Raw genomic sequence first — 17,967 nt, forward strand, 5'->3', positions numbered from 1 at the left:
GTTTCTCATAAAAGAGAAACCATGCCATATTTAACCTTGTGGGTCCAATTTACTTCATTTAGTGTTATGGCATCAAGGTACATCCATTTTCTTACAGATGACTCAAATTTCACTTTTTTATGACTGAGTAGTACTCAATTCCATCTATCTACCCTTTATCTACTTATCTGTTGAAAGGCCTATAGAATGCTTCAAATGTTTGGCTATTGTGGGTTGTGCCACTATAAACATGAGTATGAACGTTCTACTGTAATAGGATCTTTCAGGAAGATACCCAAAAGAGGTATAGCTGGGTCAAATGCATTTTCTATTTTTAATTTCTTGAGTCATTACCATACTAATTCCCATAGTGGTTGTACTAGTTTACACTCCCACCAACAATAAAGGCGAGTTCCTTTTTCCCTACAATCTCATGAGTATTTGTTGTTTTTGAATCTCTTTATGATGGCCATTCTTTCTGGAGTGAGGCAGAATCATAGTACTGTTTTGATTTGCATTTTCCTAATGGCCAGTAATAACGAATGCTTTGAAAAGCATTTACTCAGTTCAGCTGCCCGCTTCTGGTGAGATACTTTATTTGGAGTGAGAGTCTAATTTTTTAATTCTTTGTATATACTAGATACTACTTCTCTGTCTAAAGAGTAGCTGGAAAAATTGTTTTCTCATCCGGTAGGCTGTGTCTTTACTCTGTAGTTTCCTTTGCTGTGCAGAAGTTTTTTAATTTGATGCAATGCAATTTGTTAATTGATGATGATATTTCTTGTGAAATTTGCCCACTTTTTAAATGGGTTATCTTTTTATTGTTGACTTAATAAGAGTTCTTCATATATTTTGGATACTGGTCCTTATCCGATGTATAATTTGAATATATTTTCCCCTATTCAATGGGTTGTACTTTTTTATCTTTTTGATAATATTCTCTGAAGCACTAAAGTTTTACATTTTATTTATTATTTTTTGTTGATTTGTTTGTTTGTTTTTCAGTGCTAGGCACTAAACCTAGGGAAGCTCTACCACTGGCCTATTCTCCCAGACCTTTTTATTTTTTATTTTAAAACAGAGTCCTGCTAAATTGTCCAGGCTGAGCACAAGTTTACAATATTCTTACCTCAACCTCCTAGAATTCTAGGGTTACAGGCATGCACCACTATGCAAAACAAATGTTTTTAATTTTTTTTTCATAATTACAATTTTTAGTTTTATTTTTCTTTTTAGTTATTTATTTCTTGGTACCAAGGAAATGTTTTTAACTGTAAGAAATATCAACTAATCCATTTTTAATTGCTATGCTTTAGGTGTCATATCTAAGAAGCCACTGCCTAAACCAAAGTCACAAAATTTCCCCCTAAATTCTTGTCTAGAAGTCTTACAGTTTTATCCCTTACATTTAGGTTTTTGCTTCATTTTGAATTACTTTTTAAAATATGGCATAAGGCAGGGATCCAGCCTCATTTGTTTGTAGCTATCTACTTGTCCCAGAACTATTTCTTGAAAGACTAATCTTTCCCCTACCAAATAGTTCTTGGCAACTGTGTCAAAAACAATTGGCTATAAATTAGCTTATTTCTGAATTATCAGTTTTACCACACTGATCTATATTCAGGCTAGCACCATACATCTTAACGACTATCATCCTGTAGTGATTTTTGAGGTAGGAAATGATAGTGGGGTGCAGGAATTTATGCTTGTATTCCCAGCACTCTGAGAGGCTGAGGCAGGAGAATAACAAGTTCAAGCCTAGCCTGAGCAACTTAGAGAGACCTTGTCTCTAAATAAATAAGTAGTACTGGTGATATAGCTCAGTGCTCCCGGGGTTCAACTGTATTACAAAAACAGAAAGAGGGAGAGGAGGAGGTATGGGTTGTGAGAAGGGGAAGGAAGGAAAGAGGAGGGAGAGAGAAAGGGAAGGAATGAGCAAACGAGAAGGGAAAGAAGGTAGATGACTCTTTATGGGGTCATATTGTTAGTAGTAGTATTTCCTTTATATGCTGTTTATTTTTTCTATCCAGTAGTTCTAATGCTTATTTAACTTACTCTTAAACTTTCTTTCTGTTTCCGGAGTTTGCTATAGTTATATACATAAATACTCAATCTTTGTCAGTCTAAACCTGTGTTAGTCAGTTAATCCTTCCAGCCCCAATCCCATCAAACATAGGCTCTCCTCCTATAGCTGATTCCTGGTATTTTTTAGTCTTTCCCTAGACAACTAGGGTGGCTTCAAAATGGCCAGGGATCCTTTGACACTCATCCCATCACAAGTTGGGGTTCACGTCCCCTCCCCTTTGGTTTGTCATGACCACGTTCATCAGGACTTTGTGCTTGCTCTACGGATTGCCAGGAACTCTGATTTGGTGACATCACCACCTTCATTCTTAGACCTAGGTTAACAAGGTGTCAGCATCTGGGACATTGCCAGATACCATGAGATTTAAAAAACAGACACTATGCATATAGTTGTGTGCAACTTACAGGTGATCTGTACAGCTGGATTACTACAGAAACAGCCTAACTGTGTTAGTCAACTTTCACTGTGACTGAAAGCCTGAGAAAAACAACTTGAGGGTTAGGGGTGGGAATCACTTACCCAGAGCCCATGTGGGAAGCCAGACTGCAGGATCTGAGGGCCCACCCTCCATGACTGCCTCTGGGTCTGACACTAACCACAGGCCCATCATTCCCAACCTGGAAGCCAGTATGTGCATGATTCCATTTATGACAGGGAAAGAACACCGACGAGAAAGTTGAAGGAAGAGACGTATCGGGCAGGCAGGGGAAAGTGCCAAACCTAAAGCTCCACCATGCTGTGGATCTGTTACTGTCCCGCCATTGATGTGTGACGATACACACACAGTGTAGCTCACCTGAACTTCCATGCCCAGGGTTTTTGTCAGGGCTTCCTCACAGGGCACCACGGATCCAACAATTGCCTGTGTGGTTGAACTCAGTATCCAGATGGGGGTCCTACATCACATGATGAGTCTTTGGGTCATCTCTATCCTTCCTTAAGGCTACTGGGCATGGTCAGCTCCTATCTGCACTAAAGACCTTCCTATCAGGTATAACACAGAAGCCAGGGCAAAGGTTTGTCCTTTCTCGTGGGCAAGGTCAGATTCTTTACTATATAGCACCAGGCTGAAACACACACAGGCTTCCATGAAGTGACACAGGCTGCTTTCTTTCACATTTCATTGGCTGAAGCAAGCTATGAAGCCAAATTGGCCTTCAAAGGGAGAGGAGAAGTATATTCTTCTGGTAGCTAGTTAGATATAGGTAATTGGAAATCCCCACTATCACACTAGTTTATTTAATCTTCTCATCAGTTCTGTTATCATCATCTCCATTTTCCAGATAAAGAAACTGCCATAGCCAAGCGTGAGGGGGGCACACCTGTAAATCCAGCACTCATAAGGCTTAGGCAGGAGGGTCACTGCAAGTTCAAGGCCAGCCTGGGCTACAAAGTGAGTTCAAGATCAGCCTGAACCATATAGTGAAACCTTGCCTCAAAAAAGAAGAATAAGAAGAGGAGGAGGAGGAGGAAAAATGAGAAAAAGAAAGAACAAGTGAAAGAGAAACAAAGAAAAAAAGAAAGAAAGAAAGACTGAGCCACAACTGGCCATAGGGCAGTATACTGGGAGGCTGAGGTAGGAGAATCACAAATTTGAGCCTAATCTGGGCAATTTAGCAACTTAGCAAGACCTTGCCTTGAAAGTTAAAAATTTAAAAAGGGATGGCCATGTAGCTCTGCACAAAGGCCCTGGGTTAAATCCCAGTACAGAAAAAAATAACCCAGTTTAAGGAAAAAGAAACTCGTGCCACAGAGGAGCTAAGTAACATATCTAAAATTACACAGCTTCTAAGGGCAAAACTGAGATGCTTGAATTTAAACCCAAGAGTTCTAAAGTCCGTTCTCTTTAAGGCAGCTAAATGGAGGAAATGCTACAGCTTCTTCAAATGTCTTCTTTTTCTGCATTCTGACGATATTTCATGAATACTGGCTAGGCTGGCATATGTTGGGAGTACAGTAGTGGGTGAGATGCCAGGTACTGCCCTAGTGAAGCTGAGGTTTTTTCCTCCTTTCTTCTTGAACAAAAGAATTTGCAATGGAAAAATGGGAGTTGAACTAATCAGCCTCCTCCCAAACACACAGTCACCACCTCTGCAAATCTATCACCCTCATCACCCCCAACTAGGATCAACTCTCACCCACCCACTTCTTGGAACTTTGGTGAGACAAAGAGGTAGGGATAAATGAAGCTGAAGAGGAATGAAATGAAGAAGCAGTACGGTAATTCATCTGCCACTTCCTATTTCTTCAATATAATTGAGAGGTATAGCCCAGCTCTGCCCAATCTGATACCAACTCCATGGTGCACTCTGACAAAACATCAACCCTGTCCCTACCCTTCCCAAGCCAAACTGGACAAGAATCAAATCAAATTTCCCCATTAAGGTCAATACTGAACCTAGCCATTGAGTTTGACTTGGTTTTTGTCTGACTCAGTTTGCAACCAGAATTCTGGAGAGAATGAAGTTCATGAACCAAGGTACCACTGTACTCTTTCCAGAAGTACTTGAAAGGGAGTCTTTTTTTCCCTCCTTTTGAGTTTGCTAGGAAGAAAAAATGCTGGCAGGTAGCTTGTCACCTCTAGGGATCAGTCTATCTAGAAGGGAGCCATGATAAAGGGAAGTGAGCAAAGACCGGAGACATGTATACCTACCTTTTGACAACATTTGAGCTCCTAGATTCAGCCGTGCTGAAGCTAATGTTATCTAGCATTTTCTGTTGTGTGAACCAATCCATTTTTTTGTGATTACAAGGTTAAACTGAATTTCTAACATAGAAATCAAAGAGTCTTACGTACTTACGTTTTTAAAGTGTATAACCCAAAGAAGCCATCATATGCAATACAGAAAAGAAAAATGTTTGTACTTAAATGAAAACCAACCCTAGGAAGGCAAATTCCGAAGATCATGAGGGATGACACCAATTTCCCCAGCACCAATGCCTAGAATTATCACCCCTTCTACCCACACTCACAGCCTGCAATTTTTAGAAAAGCAAGAATAGCAACAGAAGGAAGAATTGGCCATCAGTGTGCACAAGAAGACACCAGCATACTAAGTCTCCTGTCTCTCCACTAAAAAGATTCAGTACTAGAAAGCAGCAATGAAGTCTCATATTCGTAAAATTCATTACAGTCATAAAAAGCACCACCACTCACATATTTTCATGAGCTATTAAAACAAACAGTTAAAACTAAAGCCCATTTGGTATCCAATATCCTCCACATGATCATATTTTTTCATGTATTTGTGAAGCAACACAATTTGGCTAACTGCAATATATCTCCCTCTAACTGAGTCAGATTTCCACATTCTCTTTTGCATCCCAAAATAATAAACCACAATTTCCCTATGTCATATAACTTGTAAATTACACATACTTATATCACAACATGAAATCCATTCTCTGCCTCTCCCCTTTGTTCTTCTCAACTGGCCTGTCATTTAAACAATTTTTGATGAAACCTTCACAAATGCTGAGCACCAGGGAAGTAAGAATAATATAAAGAAAGTGTGTTTGCATTTATTTGACACGTACTATATGTCCATCACATTGCATGTTGTTTTATTTAATACTGACTCCAACCTTTAAAGGAAGTGTTACTGTCTCTATTGCTCTGATGGAAAAATCCTCAATGAGATTAAGTTACTGACCTGAGTTTAAGCCATTAGAAAGTAGCTATGGTGGATATCCATGGTTGCTTGCCTATGACCATTTTTTTTTCTTTAGTGTACAAACATGCTTGTCCTTAAGGAAGTTTTAAATGCTGAACGTCTTTATTTCAGGCTTGTTTGCTCCTCTGGTCTGAACATATCACCCAGTTTAGCCAACAGAGCCTGTGATAGTTAATTGTGGTGTCATCGTGAATAAGGAACACTTAACCAATTGGTTTAGCACAGTTCTGCATGCATTTGGATGGCTGACTTCCGGAAGACAGAAATATCCAGAAGAGCTAACTATGCCCCCTGGCCATCACCCAGCACTTTCATTCCCAGATGTAGACGCAAGAGAAATGAGAGCCCCGTGTCCACTGGAGATGTGTGTACAGAAGTATCTGTGACAACTGCAAGCTAGGAACACTCAAAAGCCCACAGGTAGGTAGATTAATGTGGGGATATTCATACATTGGAATGGGACTCATTATAAAAGGAAAAACTATTAATAATTATTGAGCTAAAGACAGCACGGATACAAGAATACACATGCTTTGCTTCCTTTAAACAGTTTAAAGAAGAAAAAATGAATCCAGATGCCAGAAGTCAGCAGTTCTATCTGGGGAAGGGATGCTTACTGAGAGCGAAGGGACATACGGAAATCCGGGGTGATGTTCTACCTCTAGATTTGACTTGTGGTGTTTTGGTTCATACTGATGTAAAAAACAAACACTACCAAGCTGGACACTTAAAGTACGCACACAGAAAAACATGTCACAGCTATGGTTTATACCTAGCGGTCCCCCCAAGCCTTGCCGCTCACAGGCGGAGCTGTAGGGAGGAGGTTGCATCGCGCAGGTGTGACGCACATCCTTGAATCAATCCACCAACGAGTTTACACCTAAATCTGAGGTCAGAGGTCCCGGGGCGTGGCTGGAAGGGGCTATCCCTCCCCGGCCCCTCCTCACGGTCCCTGCCTCTCCAGTCTCCACCCTCCTGCTCTGATCACCTCTCCTCACCTTTCCTCCACCAGGCCCCTGTGCCGTGCTTCCTGCCTTGGAGCCGGCTGCCTATGAACTGGAACCTCTGCACACTGTGAGTCCAAACAAACCTTTCTTCTTTTATGTTGAGGCTCTCAGTGACGAGAAAGTAACTAAGACAATGAATATATAGGACAATCCTCAATTATATCTTTTTACAGACCAAAAATTGTTGATTTAAAGGAAGTACAAGGAACACCTTTTCCTCAGTCCTGTTCTGGGACCCTACAAAATACCTTTCATTATGAACATTATGAAATAGGCTTTATTAGCTTATACCAGAAATACAAAATACAAGAATCAGAGAGGGCAAGTGACTATCCAAAGTCACACAGCCAAGTCTGGTTTTTGAATATACTTTTCCCAATCCCCGAAACCCATGCTCCTTTCTCTGTTACTATAAAGCAGGTAGGTAGTGGCATAGCCCAAGAATCATAAGCATGACCCACAAATGCTCTCCTAGTGGATTTATCTACGGACATTGACAAAGCTGAAGAGAAAGGGCTGGGTGTGCAAAGATATTCACTGCAGAATTTACAACTGCAAAATACTGGAAACACCCTGTGTATCTGACAGCATATAATTAAGCAAATTGTAATACATGTATTTGATATGATAGTACACAGCTATTAAAATTATGCTCAAGAAACATTGCAACTTAACTTTGGGGATGGATGGGAGAGTATAAACTCAAAAGAAATTGCATAGATTCTAGGAATACATGTGAGAGAAGGAAATTTTCTTAAACTCGTGCACACAGAAAAGGAAAGCCAGACAGGGAGAGCTTGTATATAAAGACCACTGACCACATCTGTCTCTCAAAAACGTAACTTAGTGGGAGGAAGGAGAGGTTGAGGCGGGTGAGAGATGGAGGGACAGTAAAAACTTTCATTATATGGCAAAAATTATAACAAATTCGTTAAAAGCAACTGAAAAGAAATTTATGAAATACCTGCAATTATACAGAAATTAACAGTATCAGTCTAGAAATATTAAACTTAATTTTCCATTTGTGCAGAGATAACACACTGTGTTAGATAGTGTAAGGTCTTTTTACATGGATTTGATTACAGAAACTAACAATGTATTCTCTAAATAATGAAAACAATAAAATATCAAAAAAATGTCTTTGGGTGATAGAATTTGGGAGTTGTCTAATGTTTCATTCCAGCTTTTCCAAGCTTTCTAAGATTCCTATGATGAGAATATGTTTCTTTGTATCTGAACTTAGAGAGTAAATTTATTTCAAGGAGATGGTGTACTTGAAAGCACTCTGTAATCTGCAAAAGCTTTAATTATGAAAGCAATTTTATTACAACTGTAAAACATTAAATGCAGGCAGTGCCATTTCATAGGGACAGAGGCGGATCCTCTGTCTACCTGCCCAGCTCTCAGCTGGGATGTGGCTGCCTCCTCCCAGCAAAAGGAGGGCAGCGGGGTAAACCACTGTCGCCCACCCTGAGCACCGTAGTGCTTACCTGGCAGAACGGCAGGTGCTGGGTTAGAAAAGCATTTCTTGGGGCTTTGCTTTGCAGACTTGGCAGCCCCACAGAATCAGCTGGGAACTTTTAAGCATTTACTTGTTTCTTTGTTTGTTGGGACAGGGTCTTGCTATGTGGTTCAGCCTGGCCTTAAAAGCACTATTTAGCCCAGGTTGGCCTCAAACTTGTGGCCATCCTCCTGTCTCAACCTCCTGAATGCTGAGATTAGAGGCATGCGAGACCATGCCAGGCAAGCGTGATGTTTTTCAAATGCTTCCCAGATAACAGTCCTAGACAGGATGGAGAGCGAGGTCATGTGGATAGTATGGATGAATTGTCCAGCCAGTTGCAGGGAAGAATTCCAAGACTTCTTTGGGAAAGCATAAACCTTTAACTAAGAAACACATTACTTTACCCATTGTTTTCCTCAAGCAAAGCTGAGTTTAAAAAAAAAGGACTTTCAATGGCAAATTACATATAAGAGTACTTATGAGATAATGTTTTTGATGATCTCATTTAATTAAAGTAATGGATGTAAACTGTGCACAGGTGTAACTGCCTCACAATTCTGAACAGTAACTGAGGCAAAATCCATCACAGTCACTAACCACATAATGGTGTCTGGTCAATGAGACCACATGTATGATGTCCCATAAGGTTATAATGCAGCTGAAAAACTCCTGTGACCTAGTGACACTGTAGTCATCATGACATCATTTAGGATACATGACTCACATGTTTGTGTTGATGCTAGTGTAAACCACCTACTGTACCAGTAGTCATATAAATCACGGTGCATACCACCATGTTTGGTACATGATTCTCGGTAATGGTCATTAACAACTAGCGTTACTGGTTTATGTGTTTGCCATACTATACTTTTTAATCATTATTTTTGAGTAGACTCCTACTTTTTAACAAAAGAGTTTATCATCAAACAGAAGCCTGGCAGAAGCCTCACACATCTCACATCTTCTCGTCTGCTGACCACTTTCCTTTCTGTTGTGCTTGATTTAATCTTGATTTATTCAGTCATCATGGCCTGAGAGCCTGGGCGGCTCCAAAGGGGGGCTTGCTCCTCTCTTTTGCTGTAGTTGCTTTTGCTGTTTTCTACCACCATGAATGGTTGCCCCTTTGCCACACCACCTTGTCTTGGAGCCAGCTGATTATGACCTGAAACCCCCACAAACTGTGGGATAAGTAAACCTTTCGCCCTTTACCTTTGGGTGCTGGGTATTTTGTCTGAGCAGTGAGAGAAAAGTAACTAAGACAGCATATTTACAGAAACCTAGACAGTATAGTCTGCTACACACCTACACACCTAGCCTACACCCTCCGGTGGTGTAGCACTCGCATCCTCAGCACTAGACAGTGAGCCAATTACAAACTCTAGGTTCAGCTGCCTCTAAAAAGCCTGCTTCCTGTGACCACATGAGGCTCTGGGGGACATCCAGGCACAAACCGTAACACACACATTACAATGTTTACACAATGGCTAACTTCCTAACAGTGTGTTTCTCAAAACTTACCTCTGTCTTTTAACACATGACTGTATTTACATATTCCTCGGAAGATATTTGAGAGGGAGATATACAGAGTCTCCAAAAATCAAATTATTCTATACTTGAACCCAGATACTTTGGCTTCCAACCACAACATGCAAGTATCTGGAAGTGGCCCATATGTTTAGTCAACAAAGCTAGCCTGCCTCTTGTCCCACTGTCACCCAGCCTCAAAAGCAACAGGAATGTTCTGTGCATGGAGTTGTATCACCAATAGCAGTGCCTGAATGAAACAATGAGGGACTTTCTTCCTCAAGGAAATATCATCCCCATTTTACAGAGCAAGTTACTGAAGCTCCAACAAGAAGATAACACACTCGGGGCTGGGGATTTAGCTCAGCGACATAAGCACCTGCCTTGCAAGTAGGTGGTCGTGAGTTCTATACCCGGTACCAATAAAAAATAAAAAAAGAAGTTAACACACTTGAGATGAAACAAAAGGACCTGGGATGGCTAACTCTGTACTCCTATTCACATTACCAAATGTTGTCTTTAAAAACCAAGCCACAAGTCAATTGCCTTAAAGATAATTTGTGTGGCAAGTCCTCAATTTGGATATAATACACAAATATTATCATAGAAGGAATATTGAACAGGAGTTGGCAGGAGTGATTTGTGGTTATAGTGTTTTATTGAAAACAATTTATCAAGATTTAATTCCAAACCCTTAGTCTGACTAATGACAATCTTCTGAAATGCTTTTCTTTAAAAAAAAATCTATTCTGCATCATGAAAAATTCACATAATATAGTATGTGACAGATCACAGTAGTCATATGTTTAGATCCACAATTACTAGATACAAATAAAAGATAGCTAGAGAGAAAATATCACATATGCATTTAATCAGGAAATAAAAAGGCTTCTCTAATCAATGTCTTGCAAAACCATTAACCAAAGTCCTAAACTAAAGGTGAAATAATTGAAAAATGAAAATGATTCATCTTCTCATGACAAGGAGATTGCATTTTTATAAAGAAGTTGAGTGCACTTACAGATGAAAAGGATGGATGCAACCATTTGGTAACTGGCTAAATAGTGGTCATAAACAAATAGGTGAAATAACTAAATTAGGAGAAGTCAGAATCGTGTCCCTTACTACCAAGAAGCAATAACACATTTACTCAGAACTTTGTTCCTTAAATCATCAGTTATATTAAAACTGACCATAGTTATAGGTATGATAATTCATCTGCCCATCCTTCCACCTATCTGTCCATCTACCAGGTTTAGTTGCAGGAAATTGCCCATTATTTGATCATTTTTGACATATAAAAAAGGTGATTTTGTGTAATCCAAGGCATTAGTAACCATTGTGAGCCATAATAATCATTATGGCCAACAAAATGTGAGTTTTGAAAGTTAAATGTTGAATAAGAAATGTTTCCCATCACTACAAACATGGAACGAGAACAACATACACCAACTAATGATGAAAGCTGTAAATGTCCATATTGTTAAGTGATATATATGCATAGAAAAAAATAGTAATTTTTCAGCAGGAGCATGGCTGATGGGATTTTATGAAATTGTCTGCCTTTTTGCTCATCTCTATTTTTAAAACTTTATTTCAGCCACATGCATTATTCGATAAAATTGGTGGTGGGAGAGACATAGCATGAAGTTTGCAAAATTTATTCCTATTTACACATGTGTATATGGTGGATAATTTTAAAGTTAAAATTGGATGAAGCAATCTAAGTAAAATAAGCTCAAAGGCTAACTGGACATATAGGTAATAGCCAAACCATATAAGCAATGGAACTCTGATCCCCAAGTATAGTAACCAGTCCATTATCTCTAGTAAGCAACCTCAGAAGGCAAAGAATCATTCTTTAGAAAACATCCAGCACTTGATTAATAACTGACAGTTTCTTTCATTTTTGTTCATACTTCAAACTCAGCACCAATCAGAAAAAGCCAGTTACATTCCTACACCAATCACAACGAATGCCCTCCTTCTAGTTTGCCACCTCCAGCTTCCTCAGGCCCACGGTCTCCAATCAGGGCTCACCTGAAGTCTTTCCTTTCTCCAACCTGAAGCCTTTCTCCTCCTGCACCTACCTGTAAGTCCCTGCCAAACATCAGTGATGGTGGCTGACCCCCTTGCCGTAGCAGCTCTGAATGAACAGTCTTTGCCTGGTCTTGCTTGGTGGGTCTTCGTTTATTTCCACAGAAGAGAAAGAAATGGACTCAGAAATGAGTTTAACACATGGAATGCAAGTAACAAAGTCAGATACATGTGTGAGAAATGAGGATGGTAGCAACTCTCCCTCCTGCACTGTTCTCAGGGCTCCCCGAGTTCTGATTGAACCTCATGAAGATGCAGTTATTTTACCTCTATTTCATCCTTTGTACCCCCTCAACGATATGCTTTGCTCTCAACTCTTTATCCTGCAAAGGGAAATAGCAGGTTTCCCTCTGTTTTTGGTTTTGATCTTAAAGGCTGTGTCCAAATCAGGAAAGTGTAGGAGCCAAATTTCATCACAGACTATAAACTCCATGAGGACAGAGGGTATATCTATTCAGCCCTTCACCACAATGCAGTGGAAAGATTGGAATAAACACATGAGCACATCCAACTCATCAGTACCAACATGATTGCTGCAGAAGATTACCCCATGACTTGATCACGTTCAAATCTGTCTTGTTTCCCTGAATCAAGACATAGTGAAAGAAAGCCTGTGGCCCCAAATGCTGACTATGCCCCAAATGGACCGGCCAAGCAGCAGACAAAAATCGGGTCATTGCTCGCTAATTTGTCCCACTGGAACTCAGCGCTTAGTTGGATACAGCTGCGTTTCTAAACTCCATCTTTCTCTCATGCTCACTCGATAGTAAACACGAATTGCTATTAATAATAATTTTCCACTGCACGTCCAGAACAATCCATCCAAAGAAAATTGGAACTTCTTCTTTACTGAGGTCCAGTCCCATCAATTTGATGCTCATTTTATAGAAAGGCCATTGAGCAAAATTAATGTACCCAAACAAATAGAGTTTGTCCTTGTAACTGATTCACAGTATGACAGGAAACAAGAGGGCTGCTTTAATGGCCTCCTCAGGGAAATTTATTTTCAGAACATTGAGTTATTTTCTTCTACTCTACCAGATTACATTAAAATCTTTTTAAAAAGAAAGAAAAGAAAAAGGAAACGTAGTTGCCTGTGTAGAAATCACTTTTGAGATCTAGCTTCACTTACATTCACTTGTCATTGTTCAAGTCGAATTATGCTATGATTAGAGCATAGGCTATTATGTTTCTTATCATTTTCTAGTTTTTCCATTTTCTTCGTACCATCTCTAGCATGGTTTGCCCTCAGCTCCTTAACATCAAAAGGAAAATCGATAGCCACCCTACACCAGAAATTGGGACTTTTTTACATACTACTACATCTTGCCATAAAATAATATTTTGGACTATGTTAAGGTGTGACTATACCCTTCAAAAAGCTCATGCATTAGAAACTTAATATGGTACCAAACTTCATATGCTTATAGTGTTTGGAGGAGAGGCCTCCAGGAGGTAATTAGAATTAATGGGGCCAGTCATGAGGGCATTAGCAGCTTTATAAGAAGAGAAGAGAGACTCGAGCTAGCACATTTGCTCTGTCTCACCATGTGATGCTCTCTGCCAGGTTCTGACGCAGCAAGGAGCACTCGTGAGATGTCGGCACCACGCTCTTGGATGCTCTAGCCTCCAGAACCATGAGCTAAACAAACCTCTGTGCAAGAGAAAACAGACTACAACAGACAATTATAATTATGGTTATCTTTTCATGCCACACTGCACAGGTCAGTGGTGTTACCTGCCTCATTCTCTATCATGAGAAATGAAAAACAGTAGCTTCCCCAGTCTCGGTGGAGGATATGTTCTTTTTCCTGTGATCTCCCTGACCTCCATCACAGCCAATTGCTGTTAAAAATAGCCAGTGATAGCCAGATGTGATGGCACACATTTATAATACCAGCAACTCAGGAACTGAGGCAGGAGGATTGCCACAAGTTTGAGGCCACCCTAAATTACATAATGAGACCCTGTCTCAAAAGATCAATAAATAAAATCAATATAGTCAGTTTATGGGGTAACCTAGGAAATGCCACCTAAACAGAGAGGGTAGTGCTGAAAGAAGCCAACTAGACTACCTTGGTTAAGAAATCAGATAAAGAAAATCGGAAGAGAGAATCAGTTGGGGGAGCAGAAAGAGATGCTGAAAACTTGAGAAGACAAAGCATGAACAAGTCCCTCTTACACTAAGCAGCAGCCCCACACTCAAGAGCCAGGCAGAGCTGGAGCGGCAGAGTGAAAGAGGGTGGGGGGAAGACGAGCACCTGGTGCCTGGCCAGGTTTCCTTCAGGCCAGCTGGATGCCACTTTCTGATAACCTGAGCTTTCTGTTACACTCATCATGGGCATAGTCTTTGTTTTTGTTTTTGTACTTTGATTAAACAGTGTCTTTGCACTCAATTACATCCTCAAGCCTTGTTATTTTTTGAGGCAGGAACTTATTAAGTGACTAAGTTGCCAACGCTGGGCTCGAACTTGTGATTCTTCTGCTTCAACCTTCCAGAACCTGCCTTTACAGGTATGTGCCGAGATGTCTTGCTATCGTGAGCATGCTTTAATAAAGGCAGAACTCTATTACAGCTAAGAGCCTCTCTCTCTGTCTCTATCTCTCTGTCTCTCTCTGTCTGATACAAAAGAGCTACACATACACACACATACACTTCTAAAAAATAACCCTCAATCTGGAAGCTGTTTTCCTTCCAGAACAAAGAGCAGCAGCCAAGAGGAAATGACCCTAAATTTAGATCAGGAGTCGCGAGCTGCCATCCAGCTCTCCCAGTGTAATCAAGATACGGCGTTTATCATCTCTAATTCTGCTACTTCCACCATAAAAGCAGACTTGGACAAGAAGCAGCATTGGATAAGAAAATACTGAGTGTTTTATGACAAATCCTGTGCAGCCTAATGGGGCTTAATGGTGAACTAAGTACAATCTGCGACTTTTCTGATCTTGCTGATAATGCAGTCAGGTAGACAAGTTACCACAAAATTGCATGATGTTAGCCTATGTTACAAGTAGGAGCTTACTTATAGCCAGGAGGACACCACATCTGGGGGAGAGAGGAGAGGAGACCTCAAAGGTATTCTTCTGGAGGCTACTTAGACCTGGATGAGGAAGGCTGAAGCACCACTGTGAGGGATAGGTATGCTCTGACCAGAAAATGGAACAGAAGAGAGATCCAAGGGATAATTAGTTTTATGCATCAATTTGTTAGGCTATAATGTCCACTTATTTAATCAAAAGCTAACCTAGGCATTGTTGAGAAAATAATTTGATGTGGTTACCATCTACATTACAATCAGTTTACTTTAGGTAAAGGAGATTACCTTCCACAGTGTGGCGGTCCTTGCTCAATCCGTTGACAGGCCAAAAGAGCAACAGGAAAGATCTGACTGCAGACTGAGCATGAACTCCTGCCTGAGTTTCCAGCCTGTAGACCTGCCCTTCAGCCCCCAAGGCCATGCGAGCCAAGCTCTTAAAATAAATCCTGTGTGTCTTGCTGCTTTGTTTCTTTGGAGTACCTTGACTGATATAATCCAGGTATGAGCATGTATACAAGTCCTGAGATGAACAGGGAGCCAGAGCACCTGGCTTATGATCACTCAGACAGCAGTGCCCAGAGGCCACAGGATTTTATAAGGCTGAATAAGTACAGGCAAGTTCAAAGTTTCTCTCTGAGGGTTTAGAGACTGTGTTTGTTAAAACAAAGCAACATCCATCAGATTAACAGAAAAAAAAAAAAGTTTCCACGTGCATGAGAGCCACGAGATAGGAGGTTCGAACAAAACCAGTAAGACTTAAATGTTTACTTCACAGGGAGGAGGAGAGTCAGGAGAGGGTAAATATTTTTAGAGGAAGTGAAGGCTTGGAGTGTGGTAACAGCGCTAGAAAGCCAAGTGGATGATTCAGGAGATGGCTCAGAAGCAGAGCAGGGTGGAGAGTGGGAGGATGGATAGACCAGTCCAGGGAAAGTTCTGTACACACGGACAATAACTTCATAGCTTAGCGGGCTGTGTCAAAATTTCTTATCAATCAGGAATGTTTTGTGACTGTACTCCTGATGGGGAGTTTTACATCTAATTAAATGCCCGGCAATTTCAGTTCTGAGATAAGAAGTTAAGAATAGTATGGGCATGTGAGATTTTTTCACTTTTATTATACACCAGAATCTCAAAGTCCAGAAACTATGGTGCAGCGACTCTCAGGGTTTCCTGAGAACCAGGAGTGACAGTTTCCAGTTTCTAGGGCTTCCTTGGGCAACTCACATTTTCCTTTATTCTGAGGTCAGCCTGTGGTGAGAAGGCCCAGCAGAGAAGCAGCCGAGGAAGGAAGCAGCACAGGTGATCTTAGTGCGGCCGTGGCTTCCTCATGGGGAGTGCTGACCAGTGTAGGATGGAAGTTTGTGCACCACCAGGGGACCTGTGACACACCTGTGAGGAAGGGACTGTGCTGATAAAGCTCCGAGCGTATGTCAGGCACCCTGAAGGGCTGATGGAACACATTCTGCATGTGATATTTCATAGGCAGATTTTGGGGGCAGGTATCCAAAAAGAACTTTTGTTGTCCGAAATTTGGAATCCTGGTTTTCTCAGCCATGGAACAGCATAAAGCTGGTCATACACAGGAAGCCATTTCCCTTGAGCACTCTCTGTCTCTTTATTGTGACCTCTCCTCGCTTTCCTGAGTGGTTCCTTCCGTGATAGTCACATATTCGTGAGGCAAGCTATGCTTCCAGACTCACTGAGCCTCCAATCAGGGACATTCTCTCTTAAGTGGTTTTCTAATGGGCTGAACACTCCCCTGGTTCCTCCCCAAGGCCGTGGCCATTGGAGACCTCACCATGGAACTTTATTTGGAAAAAGGGCTTTTGGAGATGACATGAGGTAAGACAAGGTCAGACTGAATTGGAGTGGCCCTAAATCCAATAACTAGTAAACTTAAAAGAGGAGGATACACAGAGATAGAAGACTATGTAAGCCTTGAGACGAGACCGCATTGACCAAAGATTGCTGGGAGCCACCAGAAGCTGAAAGGAGACAAGGACAAAGTCTCCCTCGGAACTTTCAAAGTGAGCACGATGGTGCCAGCACCCTGACTCAGAAAATAATTCTGTTGTCCTGAGCCACCCAGACTGTGGAAACTGATGCAGGGCTCCAGGGGTGACCTCAGCCTCTGTGCAGGCCGAGTGTGGGCACCCTCTTCCCTTTGCCCTGCCTGGCGCTGAGGGATCTGGCCGCCTCCCGTTTCTCTGGGCAACTCCTCCGGCACCCCTGCTCTCATCCTCGGCTGGCACGAGTCACACACAGTTCTCCCAGCTGCCCTTTCCTTTTCACCAGCTCAGCATGGTCTCCTTTCTGCTTAACTAGGTTTTAAAAATTCTTTTACTAGTTATTATGAATATAGACAAATAGGCAGGCAACCACACAAATATGAATCCTGGGGAAATTAACAAAGAGAATAAAACTTACTGAACTTTAGTTCCTGCACTCCAGCTCCTGGACTTATCTAGCATCTGGGAATATATTGGCACTTGGGTATTTTCATATTCTGTCATGAAAATTAACAACAAAAACAGAATTGTCTTCTATAGCATAAAAATTTAAAACTTTTTCTTAATGCAAACTAGAAGTATAAATGTGTTTTAATTAAATACATGTATTTTTAAGCACTGGCTTGACTTTGCATTTCATGAACTCATTACCCTGTCTGCCTAAATTATTTCTACCCAACTTAACTGTCTATAATATTCCCCTCTCTGCAGAAGTATCCCTCACTGCTATGAGAGACCAAGGAATGATGACCATTCTGGCTACTTCTGGCTGAAGAGGGATAGTCATGCAACACATAGACGAACTTACTGACTATACTCAACAATGAAGTCAAGTAAAAGGGATACTCCACCAAGAGTCTATCTAAAGTCCTTTGATAGATGCCAGGTGTTCTTATCTTGGGTAGGTTTATAGTTTTAATCCTGGAGGAGACAAGGCCAAAGACATAGTTAAGTATCCATTAGCCAGATAATAAGATCAGCAAAACTATTATGAATACAACCAACAAAAGTTTTCACCAGGAAAAGCCAGTAATAGCCTTCCATAATAA

General features: G+C 40.9%; 1 long non-coding RNA gene across 2 annotated transcripts; it reads left to right on the forward strand.

Annotated features, from left to right (window-relative positions):
- Positions 1-6,010: 6,010 nt before the first annotated feature.
- Positions 6,011-17,391, forward strand: LOC134474056 (uncharacterized). 2 transcript variants are annotated; one of them, XR_010044638.1, is made up of 5 exons: positions 6,011-6,159; positions 6,752-6,813; positions 13,439-13,595; positions 14,302-14,385; positions 16,685-17,391. It is a non-coding gene; the product is annotated as an uncharacterized LOC134474056 (long non-coding RNA). The 2 variants fall into 2 exon arrangements; XR_010044637.1 differs by lacking the exon at positions 16,685-17,391 and adding an exon at positions 14,571-15,366.
- The last annotated feature ends 576 nt before the right edge of the window (positions 17,392-17,967 follow it).

This window comes from Cavia porcellus, unplaced genomic scaffold (assembly GCF_034190915.1).
Source record: "Cavia porcellus strain 051 isolate PalLab524CR breed Dunkin Hartley unplaced genomic scaffold, mCavPor4.1 scaffold_30, whole genome shotgun sequence".
NCBI classification, from domain to species: domain Eukaryota; kingdom Metazoa; phylum Chordata; class Mammalia; order Rodentia; family Caviidae; genus Cavia; species Cavia porcellus.